Below are 14236 nucleotides of genomic sequence, written 5' to 3' on the forward strand. Positions count from 1 at the left end.
GTAATCCCAGCACTTTGGGAGGCCGAGGTGGGTGGATCACCTGAGGTCAGGAGTTTGAGACCAGCCTGGCCAACATGGTGAAACCTGTCTCTATTGAAAATACAAACATTAGCCAGGTGTGGTGGCAGGCACCTGTAGTCCCAGCTACTCAGGAGGCTGAGGCAGGAGAATTGCTTGAACCTGGGAGGCAGAGGTTGCAGTAAGCCGAGATTGCACCACTGTACTCCAGCCTGGGTGACACAGTGAGATTGTGTCTCAAAAAAAAGTTTATGCATATTATTTCAAATTTCTTATTATCTTTCCATATATATTTGTCACTTCTGTACATTGAGGTTTAGGTATAGATATGTATATTATCCAGTGTATTAGATTTATAACACTGCTATGACAAATTGTCACAAATTTAATGGCTTAAACTAGCACAAATTTATTATCTTGCAGCTCTTCGGGTCAGAAATTTGCTATGGGTCTCACTAGGCTAAAATCAATGTGTCTGCAGGACTGCATTCCTTTTAGGTGGCTCTAGAAGATAATTCATTTTCTTGCTTTTTCTAGCTTCTAGAGATTGCCCATATTCTATAGCTCATGGTCACCTTTCTTAATCTTCAAAACTAGCATTACATCTGTCTTATTATTCTCTAGTAGTTACTTCAGCCTCTAAACCCAGCTGGAAATGGTTGTCCACTTTTATGGACTGATATGATTAGATTAGGCTCACCGGGATAATGTAGGATAATTTCTCTATCTTAAATTCCATACCTTAATCTCATCTGCAGAGTCCATTTTGCCATATAAAGTAACATATTCACAGCTTCTGAGGATTAGGAAGTGGACTTTCCTTGGATGCCATTTTTCTGCGTATCACAGCCACAACCGGTAAACCATATATTATCAGTAAACTGGGTAACAGGAAGCATCACTGCAGATCTTGTAGCTTCTATTCTATCTTTCCTATAAAACAGAAGTTAATATCATCTGCTCAGTGTATAAGGAATCATCGAAAAAGTGGTTTAGAGGGAGAATAGAGTATTATTTGTGTGTACGTGGCATCCATAAAATGGGGGACCTCTTAGGGGATGTGTATGTAAGGCTCAGTGAAATGTGTTGAGATGGAGAGGAAGAATGTGCTTGCAAATATATCTTGGCATTCTTCTGAAGAGTAGGAAGATGAGGATGAACACCTTACCTAAGGTTTGAGGATGCAGGCAAGTTTCATTTGGTAAGCTAGGGTTACTCTTGATTTGAATAAGCATGGTGTTCTTAAAATACGTGATTTAAATAAGTATGTTATTCTGAAAACATGGCACATTCTTTTTTTCAGAAATCATTTCAAGGACAGAAGTGACAGAGAATCAGACATCTTGTTATACATGATGGGTGCTGTCCAGGCATTTTATGGCTAGCAGTGGAGCACACATTTAAGTCTCTGCATCAAAATCATGTAAAAATTACTTTCTTTCAATAAAGATTCTCTGAAAATGTTACACTGGAAAAGATAAAGGAAATCTTATGTTTACTAACAACAAGAAAAAAGACTTTTGAGATCCTACAGAACTAGGTTGCCCATGTTATATCACTTAAAATAGGGTTTTATTTAGATCAAATAACATTATTATTTTTATAATATTCTAAAACCAAAGACATTTCTAAAATGTCATTTACTGATCTGTACTGTTTTGGGAAAAGATAATATTAGAACACTTTGAACATTTCTTGTGGCACAAATAAATGTATCATGTCTTTTCCAATTTTTTTTACTGTGATACTGGCTCATTTCCATTAGTTACATCATATAGTAATATTTTGAAGTTGATAGCACTGAAAATATTAGTGATTAAATGATGTAACCTAAATACCTCACTAAGGATACAGGTACTTTCTTTGATAGAAAAATAAAAGCTAATTGCAACACTAGTTTTTAAAGATTGCAGGTCCTCGAGAGACATGACTAAATTTGCTGTCATTGAATTTTACCTGTGAGGTTAGTGTTTAATTTGACTTTATAGATCAGAAGTGATGTACTGTGTTGTTTGCAGGGCATGTTTCAATAATATCTATTCTTTAACCTTTGGAATTACTTACTAGGTTCTACTTCAAACGTCCTGTTATATTATACTGCATTTTACCCTTGGATATTAAAAAAGTTTGTCTAATCTGTCAGGGTATGTTAAAATAAAATGTTTATAACACAATGTAAGTAATTGATTTCTAGGTTGAAACTGAGAGCCAGGTGTAAGCTCATCTTTACTAAGACACTTCATAGGAGGCCTATAATGATATAATGATGGAGGAGAATAAACAATCGTAGTAAATCATTTAATACCACACCTATCACTCTTTTTGATCCACAGTTATCTTCACTGAGGGAATTCAGTTATACTGTACAGTAAGAGTTGGGCTGTTTCGCTAGTCTAGCTTGGTAATGCATGTTCCAGAGAGATATATAGTGTAGTGAAAGAAGAAGATTTAATGAGACAAGACATTTTTTCCCCTCTGGACTTTTTGGTACATAAAAGTCTTGTCAGTTTGACATTTGCTACTTTTGCTTTATGATTTTGTCCTATTTTCTTTTATTCCGATGCCATCTTTATCAAGCTTACTGAAATACATTTTGCTAAATATTCCAGATGGAGCACTGTCAGACTTTTTTCCTGGATAGAAACCAGGAAAATTGCCAAGCATCTATTCTCTTTATAGCTCCACATTTTGAACATATTGTATAATTCTAGTATTGCCCATAACTGTCTTATTATTACTAATTGTTTACGAGTTTTCCTCTGAAATTCCCAATACCATAATTGAGTTATATTACATGCATGGTAGAACAGTAGATACTAAAAAAAATCTTAATGATGAATGTTTGATCACACTTATATCAGAAGAGGATACTTTATTTCAGCATAGATAATATATACAACATATACACTATCTGTGTATTTAATGTATAAAAAGAAAAAACTCAAGCCCAAGTCTTTTGCATTTAGCATACAATTAATTAAAAACACAATATAGAGTTTCAATAATATTAAGAGAATAAAAGAATGCATATATGCTGTTTAATAGGCCTATTTTACAGGTGAGAGATATAGAGTAATTCCACCATCTCTGTTTGGATTGGTTGTAAAAATATTAGAGACTTCCATTTTAAGTAAAAGCAAACCAGATATTTGCACAGATTATCCCACTCAAGACATCTAGAACAAATTCAAGTATCTGTTTTGTAAACTATCACCCAGCCAAGATCTGCAATATGGAAATATAAAGGTGAGCCAAGAAAGAAAGCTTAACAGACAAACAGATGAACAATACTTTGGACAGCTTTTGAGGAAGAGAAGTATAAAAATTAAACCACAGGGTTTGAAAAGATGAGGAGGCGAAAGGGTTGCCTAGTAAAGCGTGCGCATTTTAGTTTGAAAACATGAAATACTACAATTAGAAATAAAGGTGAACTAGGAATGACTGTCACTTGTCTACTTAGCAGGAAAATAACGAGATATAACAATTATACTGTGGTATCTTGGATTAGATCCTGGAAGAGAAAAATGATAATAGCAAAAGAACTGGAGAAACTGTAATCTGTAATTTAGTTAATGATATTGTACTAATGTTAAATTCTTAATTTGATCATTGTACCATGGCTATATATGCCATTATGTTGGGAACCTGGGTATATGGAATTTCTCAAACATTGCAATCACTGAACAAAATACAGTTTGTGTAACTATGTTCATATTAAACACAGTAAATCTACACTGAAAAGCAATACTATAACTAAAGAGGGATATTTCATAATAAAAACTTTCAAGTCTCCAGGAGATTACAACAATTTTCAACTTGAATGCACATACTGATATTGTCTGACAATATATTACAAAGGAAAAAAGAGATGTATAAGGAAAATTAGAACAACAAATTATATTTACCAAATGTAGAAAAAAAGACGTATGATAAGAAGATCAGAGAGTAATGAAATGAAATTGTAATGCAAAGAATCAACAAAGAAGTTAGTTCTTTGAAATGTATAACACAATTCATAAATACTCAAGGAAATATAGCAAGACAATAAGAGACAAAGCACAAATAACCAATACCAGAAATTAAAAAGAGGGGCTATCAACACAGAATAAAAACACAGTTAAAAAAAAGAGGGCATTATCTCCATATTAGTATATGTGAAAATATAGAGAAAATGGAAAAGTTCCTAAAAATAAAAATAACTTACCAGAACTGGCACAAGGTGAAAGAGAAAAGTGAATCATTTTTAAGTATTAAATTTAAGCCATAAGAAAATCTGTAATTAAACCAATATAAAAATGATTTTGCAGAATGTTATTTAGTGAAAATATAACATTATTCTTACAAAAATATTTTACAGAGAAGGGGAAAAGGAGAATTCACGTCATGACTTATTTTACAAAGTTTTCATAACCTTGATAACAAAGTACAAAAAGGACATTATAAGAAAGGGGAATTATAATTTCTATCACAGATATATAATCAAAGATTATAAACAGCATATCAGTAAAATTACTCCAGCATTGTAAAGGAATAAAATTTCCTCCTCTCAATGATAAAAAGTCAGTGGCAGAAAATTTACCAGAAAAATCCTAAATCTCCTAAAGAGTAGAAACAAATATTCCTAGAACAAAGTATACTTCAAGGTAAAAAATTAAAAGCTTTCCTTTGAATTAGAGAATAAGGAAAATATGCCTTCTCCTGGGGTTCTGTTTCACAGGTCTTAGTTGCCATATTACAATACAGCAGCTTGAATGTTTTAAAGATTGCTGAAACAACATCTAACGTTCAATATGGTCTTGTACAATTTTCAAATTCACTCAACATATGGATCTTGGTCCCCTCTCTTTAAACTGATGCAACCATAACCAGTAGACTGTGCTAAAAGTGATGTATTAGAAATCTCAGCAATAGATCATTAACATGTCACGTATTTTGTCATTGTTTTTGTATGATCACTCTTGGCTCCCAGCCCACAAGTTCAGAGTAAGTTCAAGTAACCCATTGAGAATACCATATGATGAAGAATTGAGTTCCCCAACTGCAGCCCCACCAGAGCTTGCAGCTGAAAGCCAGCAACAAGTTCTCAGGCATCTAAATGAGGTAATTTGAAAGTGGATTCTTAGGTCTGGTATCAAACTACCCCAGCTTGGTGTGCCTGGACAAAAGAAAAGCCACATCCACTGAGCTCTGCTCAAATTGATTTCTTGGCCAAAACATACCACTGTTTTAATCTGTTAACTTTTGTGTAGCAATAAGTGATTAGTATGACAAAAATGGAGAGCCATAAGTATTGGAGAAAAAGAAAACAGTTGTCAATAATCATAGATTAACTGAGTCTATGCATAGCAAATCCAAAATAATCTCTACAGTTAATATAAATGATAATACAGTGTAGTAAGATTACTGGATAAAGGGTTAATATAAAAAATCTTTATTCTCTCCATACGTTAGCTACAAGGTGTGAAAAATGAAGGAATACCATTTAAATTAACATAAAATAATTACATATAAATAAGTAGAGTCATGTGCTGCATACATTTCAGTCAACAATTAATGAATATAAGAAGGTGGTCCTACAAGATGATAATGGAGCTAAAAATTTTCTGTTGCCTAGTGACATCATAGCCATGGTAATGGCATAGCACAACACATTACTCACATGTTTGTGGCAGTGTTGATGTAGACAAGCCTACCATGCTGCCAGTCATATAAAAGTATTACATACCCAATTTTGTACAGTACATAATACTTGATAATGATAATAAATATGTTACTGGTATGTGCATTTACTATACTGTACTATTCCTTGGTACTTTATTGTGTACTCCTACTCATAAAAACAAAGATAACTGTGAAGCAGCCTATGTTGGTCCTGTAGGAATACTTCCAGAAGAAGGCATTGTTATCACAAGAGATGACAACTCCATGTATGTTAATGCCCTTGAAGGCATTCAATGGGATAATGCATGGAGAGGAAAGACAGTGATACTGATGATCCTTGCCCTTGTAGGCTTAGACTAATGTGTGTTTTAGTATCTTAGTTTCTAACAAAAAATTGAAAAGTTAAATTTAAAAAAGAATTTAAAAACAGAAATAAGTTTATAGAATAAGGATACAAAGATGAAAAATATTTTCGTACAGCTGTGCAATGTGTTTGTGTCTTAAGGTAAATGTTATTACAAGAGTCAAAATTTAAAAACAATTAAAGTTTATAAAGTAGAAAATGTTAAAATAAACTAAGGTTAATTTATTAAAGAAAAATATTTTCATAAAACATTTGTAGTAGTATATTTGTAGTAGTAAAATATATGTAGTATAGCCGGACTACAGTGTTTACAAAGCCTACTGCAGTGTACAGTAATGCCATAGGCCTTCTCATTCACTCACCACTCACTCTTTGACTCATTAAGAGCAACTTCCAGTACTGCAAGCTCTGTATTTATAGTATGTGCCCTATACAAGTGTACCATTTTTTATCTTTTATACCTTTTGTTCCTATTTCTTTCCTATGTTTAGATATCTTGAGACACAAATGCATAATATTGTTCTATAATTACCTACAGTATTCAGCACAGTAATATGCCGTTCAGAATTATAGTCTAAGAGCAATGGGTTATAATACACAGCCTAGGTGTGTAGTATGCTAGACAATTTAGGTTTGTGTAAGTACACTCTATGATGTTCACACAATTATGAAACCACCTGATGACAGAATGTATCCCCATCATTGACGCATGGCTATATATGTAGAATATTATGTCAAAATTGCTGAATTTATTATTAAATTATAAATATTATGTCTAAATTTAGATATATGTGTAAGTAATTTTTTCTTTTTGCTCAAGGTGACTTCTGTTAGTCAGATTCTATTATAAAGCAGGAATAATATTTTTGAAGAGGAATATTTCCACTCAAAATCATACAATATTTTGAGAGACATTAAAGAAGAAATTTTCAAAAGGAGAAACATACAAAATTTATAGACGGTTGGGCTCAAGGTTTTAAGATATTAGTTTCCTGCATACTGGTTTAGAATTTTGTAAAATTCCAACAATAACCCAACAAGCTGTGTTGTTTGTGTAGGTAAGTTTACACAACTTTAAATGGAAATTCAATGGACTAATACTTTTTCACTTGAAGAAGTGAAGGCAGGAGGAATAATTATGTATTACTCATTTGCTTTCTCCCTTTCTAGGGCAGTTGGTCACTTTATTCCTATCCACCACTGCAGTGAACAACACAGCTCTTTATTTTCCCCAGACATCATCTTAGATTTAAATCCTACAATGCCTCACCTCACAACATGTCATGCTTGTCGTCTTTTACACAGAGATTAATTTTTTTCCTGAGGTTTGTGAAACTGTGGGGTCTGGTTTGTGCCAATGCAAATGCAACCTACAGCAAGAAACAATTGTCTCCCTATGGGGCAATACTTTGATCAACAGTTAATAAATACTGGCAGATAATTTCTTCTCCTCTTGTCACACACATATTAATCTGAGACACAGTAGTTTATAGGCATCTTTGAAGATGTGGCCTGTCTCATCAAGCAGTCAGTTGTCCTTGATATCGAATGGTGGCCAGATGAATAATAACCCTCAATATTCTGTTGTCTCTCTCAGTCTGCATCTTTTTAAACTTTTCTTTGGTATTACACTCCTTAATAAAGTATAGCACATAATTTTTTGGAAGATTAGAACAGAGAAACAGAAGACAAATCAAGACATATAAAGGCACTTGATTTCAAAGAAGGGTGGCCTGAGACCATTAGTAAAAATACTGTTTTTTCAATAAATGGTGCTGGGATGATTGGATATCCAGTTGGAAAAAATAAAATATAGACTATAGATAATTCTTGATACATTTTACATTTAAATTTAAAGGCAAGATAATAAAATATCTAGAAAATAATAAGTATTTCTTAAAACAATGGAATAATTATAAACAAAGAAAAATGTTGAGCTTCTTTATGATAGAGTCTAAGAGAAGTCACCTAGAGCAAAAAGAAAAAAAATATTTACATATATATCTAAAAAACTAGCACATATTCAAAATATAAAAGGGATTCCTTCACATCTATAAGAAAAAAAGGCAAATACTCCAATAAGAAAATAAACAAAAGACCTTAAGGGGCACTATATAAATGCATTTTCCACATGGCCAGTAAACATACAAACGTATGAAAAGATATGAAAAGTTACTCAGACTTATGTTGTAATATACTCACCTGTAAATAACTATCATTTCTTAGGAATTAGAATGTTGGAACCGATACATTAAAAAAAAGTGAACAAATTTCAAGAAACCCATTTAGTAGTCTAACATTCAACTTACAAGAGTTCTGGAAGACAGAAGAGTAAAAATACGGGGTAACAAATTATCAAAAATATATCAGGTTTACTAAATTTAAATATTATGAGCCTCCAGAATGAGAGGGTTCATGGTTTCCAAAGGAAAAAAAAAACCTAAAATTAAAAGTGACATAAAAAATTACATACCATAACATTTGAAAATATGCAAGTGAAGGAAAATGGCCTAAAACCTTCCAAAGATGATTAAAAACAATAAAAATCAATGAATAAAAAAATCATACAGTTAGGAAGAAGAAGCAGCCTCACACAGATTTCTCAACAGCTAAACTAATTAATAGGAAAATTACATATAAAATTTAGAGAATATTAATTTCAACCAGCATTCTATATTCATTAAAAATATCAATCAATATTTAGGACAGAAAATTACATCTTCAGAGTTAAACAATAATGCTCTTTATTTGCTTTTTCTAAGAAAGTTTCTATATAATATTCTTCAGGTAAACAAAGCAAAAATAATACCCATAATCCAGGGACTACTATTACAACACAGGGGGAAAGGAATTCAGTGTTTTTCTTTAAGGGGGCTACAAGCATTTGTGGGGGTGGAGGGGGCAGTTCATAATTCTTCATAAAGTAAGAGTGTTTTACAAATTGCCTTCTCCATTTCCATCTAGGAAATGCCAGTGGCAGCATCGTCCTTCCATCTATGCTAGAATCATAAAAGGTTTCTTATAGGCCAGGTACAATGATACCAGGAAAACAATACAAAAGCCAACCAACAAACGAAATACTAATTCCTGGCAAAAATGAGGTGCACAAAAGTGGTGATTTACTAATAATGCATATTTTGACAACACTGATTCATATTTTCATAGATATAATAATAATTAACATTGATAAGTAAATGTGGATACCATTTGGTGGGATAGAAATGGGAAGATAGAAATGAATACAAAGCTAATTTCACGTCAGACATGGCAGGAAGTCAAGAGACAGTACATTAAATTAACAAATGTTTTAAAACATGGAGATGAATACCAGGTGAAAGACCTAGAAGATTGAGGAAATCTCCCTTTGAACATTATTTATCTACACAAAACTTCAAACAATCCAAATAAGGCAGAGTGGACCTGCTTCCCCTCATAGTCAGATTCATACTTTCATCAAAGAAAATTGTACTTGTCTCTTCCCATTAAACACATACTCTCCTACTGTGTAAGACAAATTAAGAATATAATTTGTTGGTTGGCCAGCTCTTCTACATACAAATGAAAAAAAATGCTATATTTCTTAGCAAATAGTCATGTGCCGGTGCTTTAATAGAGATTGTCAAAATTTTTTACTTTGCTGAAATTTGTTTAGGTTAAGCCTTTGCCTAGATTACAAGTAATAAGGCTATTTCTTCCACGAGATCAAATTCAGGCTTATTAGTCAAATGGTATAAGGGCAGCTGTGATTTAGGAAAATCAAATAGTCAATGATGTAGTGGAAAGACTGGAGGAAGGAGAAGGAGGACTGGTTTTGTGAATACCAGAGATAGGGCTATTCTAAGTTTTCAAGGTACAGCCCACCCTACTCTTTCACTGATAACTTCCAATCACCATTTCCCCCTTTCATTTTGCTCAATGGCATTTATCACTCTCCAAGAAATGTATGAATTTTATTTATTAATTTGTGTTATCTACCTCACCCTTTTAGATTTTAAGCTCCATGAGGCGGGTGAGAATTGACAGTTTTATAGACCATAGAATTCTCAGTATCTAGAACAGCTTCAGGCTTATAGTAGATGTTCAATAAATATTGGTTGAATAAATAAATGAATAATAAGCAAAATAAATAATAAATGATGAGATTAAATATTTAAATATTTGATGAATGTGAGGTATTTTAGAAAGTGGAAATAAAACAACAAAAAAATGTAATCAGAGAAAGGGTTTGAGAGATAATTTGAATGTAGTTTTACATTTTCAAACCTGTATTAGGAAGGAATATGGTATATTATTAAGAATACTATGCAATAACACAGTGAAACTCCGTCTCTACTAAAAATACAAAAAATTAGCGGGGTGTGGTGGCGGGTGCCTGTAGTCCCAGCTACTCAGGAGGCTGAGGCAGGAGAATGGCGTGAACCTAGGAGGTGGAGCTTGCAGTGAGCAGAGATCCTGCCACTGCACTCCAGCCTGGGCGACAGGGCGAGACTCCATCTCAAAAAAAAAAAAAAAGAATGTTATGCAAGAGTGTGTTTTGAGCAAATAAGGAATTAGGAAGGTTACAATTAGAAGTGATTCCAGGGGAGATACCTATCCAGTACCAAAGAGTCTGAAATTGGGCTTAAAAAGAAAGATTTACACAGAGAAAAAAAACTCATGGGGTTCCTTTACTGCTATACTGGAGTATAATTCATAGAGGTATATGAATTCACAAATGAACACCAATTGTGCAGAAAATTAAAGAGGAACTGAAAATAACAATGGAGGTCAATTCAGGAAACAGAAGTAAGAAGGACTAATCAAATATGACTTTACCAAGTATCTCATTAAAAATCAGAGCCACATTAGACTGACATGGAGAAATTTATGTCACCTTTCTTTCCTGAGTATCATAAAATGTATGAAGAACCAAGATATCCCAAAGCACCACTAAATTGTTTTTTAGTACTTTATTTTATTTCAGTGGTAATTTTAAATTATAACTCTCACTGACAGATACAGTATTATAAGTGTTAAGATTGTAAAATGCCTTTCCAAAACTGATTTATACCCATATATTCAACCAACATATATTGTACATTTATTATGTACTGAGCGTTCAGGAAAGCCATCTCTCTATTCACACATATCATTATCTAGTTAGGTAAAAAACTAAATAAATCATTCATTAACAGGACAGGGAATACTGGAGCCAAGCATGAAATGCATAACCCTCAAAGGAGGGGTTCAAACACCAGTCTGAAGTCTCAAGTGGTACTATCTGTAGCTACTGACATGATGGTTACAAATGAGTGGTTAAGAGTTATCCAGGTATAGGATGGAGTGTAAATTCGTATTTGGGGAAGGAGGTAGCATACACAAAGGACAACAAAATAAAAAAAAAAAAAAGGGGACATTTTTATATTGCCTATTTAGGACATGTTGAAAATATTAATTGACCTCAACACAAATTCTATCTGTAACAAATGTTCAAATAATGGCAAATTGTAGATTATTTGTACAAATTTTTTTCTTTGTATATACAATGTAAAGTGTATTTATCTATGTACTTTATAACTCAAGAAAGATACCAGCACTTTTGACCTTACTATAGTGTAGATCAATTGAAAGAGTATAAAATAAAAGTGGGATGATATATTGCTAACCATAAAGCCCCTGGACATGTGGAAACAAACCTTTGTTACCACTAATAGCCTGGAGAGAATTAAATTGAAATCCCATCATAAATCTCTATAAAATGTGATTTCATTGCTGACCCTACAACACCCAAATTCTCAACATTTTGATTGTGATAGATTACCTCTGTGATTGTTGGCTTTGAATTCCATTCTTTAGGAGATGTCAAATTACTATTTTGTGATATTTTGAAAAGACCCTTTTGTCTTAATGCAGTTGCCATAGTATTTTTATGATTTTATTTTGTAAATTTAGTTAGGTTTAAGGGCAACGTGGTGCAGTGAAACAAGCACAAATTTTGATGTCAGATAAACCTGAGTTCAAATCCTTGATCTTCACGTATATTACTTTATTATTATTAATAATATTTTTGACCAGGACAATTGAATTAATCATTCTCACTTCACGAAATAATCAGCAGTTCATGCAAAACTCCCCTTTTATTTAACTTTTATTTATATCCTTTTAATTTGTCCATATTCTCCACTTTCACTCCACTCTACCTCCCACAGATAACAACTCCAGGTGGCTTTTAATGGATGCTTGAGTTTTTATGTAGTTTCTAGAAGTATGTATTTTTAATATTTATTATAAATTTATACAAACAGATAAAAAATTATAGAAATGGCACTGTCTTACAGATTTCATTTTGTCCCCTAATATTTTCATTCACCACTATTTTTAGGACCTATACAGATCACTGTGAATACCCCATTTGCTGTTTTTAATGCTTTTCTATGGTGTACATCTACCTCATTACACTTACTCATTAGAAATCTAGATTGCCCCTAAGAAGATGATACTATATTTTTCAATACTGATGTAATGAACATTTTCACAGGTATGTCATGGTCCATTATGAAAATTCCTGTATGAAACTACCTGGGGTATAAATTCAGATGTTGTTAGGCACACGATATAAGCAAATTTAATTTTATGTACTGTCAAACTGGCTTCAAGAATGGATATATAAACTGACTTTCCCACTAAGTACATGAACAGTCTGATTTTCTCACATTTCCATAAATAGTTGGCACTACTATAGCAAATATTGACATGTGTTACAAAATTTGGTATTGTAATTATGTCAATATATACTATTTGTAGTAAAGTAGGTAATATTTGACTACTATAAACACGTGGTCAGAATGATCCAAAATCTATCATTATTTTCTCCAAATCTCCTAAGCTATAGGTTTTAAAAGTAAATACTATAAGTCATTATCACAGTAAACAATTTAATATACTTTCCACTAAAGAATTATTTCCAACCTCCCAATACGGAATAGAGTGTATCCTTAGGTGACACAAGTCTACAATTAAACATTAATCTCCTATTCTGTATTATTTAGGAATTCTTCTTTTTAAGTAGAAGAATGCCAGACTCATAATGGCTTTAAAAATATGCAAAGCATTCCTTCACTTAACTGAAAAGTCCAGAATAGGTTAAGGTTAAATAAGCTTCTCCTAATGATTCCTATTGTCCTCAGATGCCCACTTACTTCATGTCTTTTCTGCCTTGAGTGGAGTGTATTTTTCCTATTCTTGGTTTTTCTCAAAGTCGTAAAATGGCTCCCATATATTTCTAGAATCTCTAAGCCTCCTATTATTATTTAAATAATTTAGAGATAAATAAAGATTATCCTTTTGCCCCTCTATCATTCAACTCCCAGAACTATCCTCACAAAGACATATTTCTTAATATAAACAGATTTTATGAGAATGAAGATTATCAAAACTGGGTTTCATAATTTCACAAACCGAATAAAACATTTATCATTCTGTAGCATGTTTTTGTTTTTATACAATAATATTTTATGATTTTTTTCTCCATACCAATGCATACACATTTAAGTCATTAATTTTAAAACATGCATAATTGTATTTTAGCTTCAAGGGTTGGAATTACTTATTTTAGCAGGAGAAATGTGATAAAGTAAATTAGATGTTTGAAAAACAGTAGGAAGTATAGGAGGGAGGTAAATAATGAGAACCTCTTCCAGCTTCCAAAAAACCAGTAAGGCTGCAAATCACAGGATGCGCCTATCAATTATCTCAGCTGAAGATTATTTATAAGAGCTCACCTGGAAGCTCCTTCATCCTTCACATCTGCCTAGGTGCCAGTATCTTTTCCAGCAGAGAATATGCTTTCCCCTTCTCTTTTGCCTTTAAATATTACACAAGTGCTGCTTATTGTGGAATCTAAAAGGGAACTCTGTTTGTAAATGTATAAGGTAAATGTAATTCATTCTTGCATTTATAACCAAAAGTTGACATGGTTAGGAATGGAGATGAGTATCACTAGACAGTAACCAGGGCAATAATGTTCCAGGCAATAGCGTGATAATTTGTCCACTCATGCCTTTATTGATGGACGTTCAAATTATCTGTTTTTTTCTTTATAACAATACTCAAAATAATCATTAATTTGCATGTTATTAATTTAATTGGCTTAAGTAATATTACTTTTCTGTTCTAATATGTATTTCATACCACACTGAAATTTAAAATGATGAA

Source organism: Symphalangus syndactylus, chromosome 7, assembly GCF_028878055.3.
Source record: "Symphalangus syndactylus isolate Jambi chromosome 7, NHGRI_mSymSyn1-v2.1_pri, whole genome shotgun sequence".
NCBI lineage: Eukaryota > Metazoa > Chordata > Mammalia > Primates > Hylobatidae > Symphalangus > Symphalangus syndactylus.